At 33.9% G+C, this 1,550-nt stretch overlaps 1 non-coding gene across 1 annotated transcript; it reads right to left on the bottom strand.

Annotated features, from left to right (window-relative positions):
- Nucleotides 1-990: 990 nt before the first annotated feature.
- Nucleotides 991-1,122, bottom strand: LOC145249267 (U4 spliceosomal RNA). Its single transcript, XR_013863513.1, has one exon. It is a non-coding gene; the product is annotated as a U4 spliceosomal RNA (small nuclear RNA).
- Between the last annotated feature and the right edge of the window lie 428 nt (nucleotides 1,123-1,550).

Here is a 1,550-nt window from a genome sequence, read left to right as displayed (position 1 = left end):
TACAACATTAAACTACTTCTCTATCAAAGAAGGTGTTAATGCATGGGAGGAGGGCACAACACAACTAGGTGTATAAGAATTTGTGGGAAATTTTTGACACAAAACTGCGAATAAAATAAAAAAATCGTAATTTCTCCTTTTAAAGTGGGTTGTTTATTTTCTTCAAAATAAACTATTAAAGTTGTTTAAAAAAATAGAAATATTATTTTTTATTAAAAAAAAAAAAACACTGTTTACAAAGTGCCGGCGCGCCTTCATGCAGCTATTTTTTTAAGTAATGAAATCAATTGAATTTTACGAGTGATTTCTTTTTTTCAATTTTTAAACTTAAAAAAATCTATCAGTATTTTTTTAGATTAGGCCCACCTAGAGGTGGGCCCCACCTCTACAATTTCTTATAAATGACTACTTTTATAGGTTTTCGACTATGCTGAATACGAAAAAAGCATGACATTTTGCAGAAATAAGTAGTTATCGAGGTATAAAAAGTTGTATTATGCATTGTATTCTTTGGCGGCCATCTTTTTTATGCACGTGCAGTGTTAATCACAGATGAGTAGATTTGTTTATGGCGCGCGCACGCGTAAAAAGATGGCCGCCAAAGATTACAATGCATAACACAACTTTTTATATCTCGATAACTACTTATTTCTGCAAATTTTCGATGCGATTTTCGTATTCAGCATAGTCGAAAACCTATAACAGTCATCATTTAAAAGAAAACTGTGGAGGTGAACCTAATCTGAAAAAATACCAAAACATAAAATGAAGATTAAAAAAAAAAAACATATACAAAAGATAAAATGGGGGGGGGAAGTATATTAAATGAAAAAAAGGGTACAATAAAAACGACATAAAACGAAAAAAATAAAATGACAAAAAAAAGACAAAATGAAAAAAGAAAAACATCGAAAAGTAAGCCTAGTACTCCCGAAGAAGGAGGTAAGGCATGGAATGTAAATATTGTCTGTTTTTAGTTTTGATTTTACACCTCCTATGAGGTGCCTAGAAATTGCGGTTGGCACTGGGTGCCATCGCGGGGTATTGGGAATAGTTTTCAACTAGCAATAACAACGCCTCGGAAAATCCTCATTGGTTATTGTACTGCCTCTGCGCTAAGTTAAGTATTTAGTGCTTGGCTCCGGACCTGGCATTATCTACTGCCAGGCCCTCATTTGGGGTCCAAAACACTTAGGCATGGAGCCGGTAGGGGGAGTGGGGGTCGAGGGTCATTCTAATCTAATTTCTAGGTCTTTGAGAAGACTTTATTTAATTTCCCTACACTAAGACACTATCACCATAATACCTCATTCTTACTATGGAGTTTATCTACTTAAAATCTCCCCAGCGTATGAATCGGCTTTATCTACATTCTGAAAAAAAGATAAATTTTTACATATAAACAAAGCAAAATCATATGTACAAACAAAAGGATTTTTTTTTTAAATAAAACTAAAACTAAATGAGGGATGAGATGATGGGGAGGGCGGGGGCAAGCTAAGATACACCCAAAAAGAAAGAAAAAGAAAACAACTAAACAAAATGTCTAC

Source organism: Euprymna scolopes, chromosome 27 (assembly GCF_053919585.1).
Source record: "Euprymna scolopes isolate OS-2025 chromosome 27, ASM5391958v1, whole genome shotgun sequence".
In the NCBI taxonomy this organism is placed as follows: Eukaryota; Metazoa; Mollusca; class Cephalopoda; order Sepiida; family Sepiolidae; genus Euprymna; species Euprymna scolopes.
The sequence above is the reverse complement of the archived record's forward strand: the minus strand, read 5'-3'. Positions and strand labels throughout refer to the sequence as shown.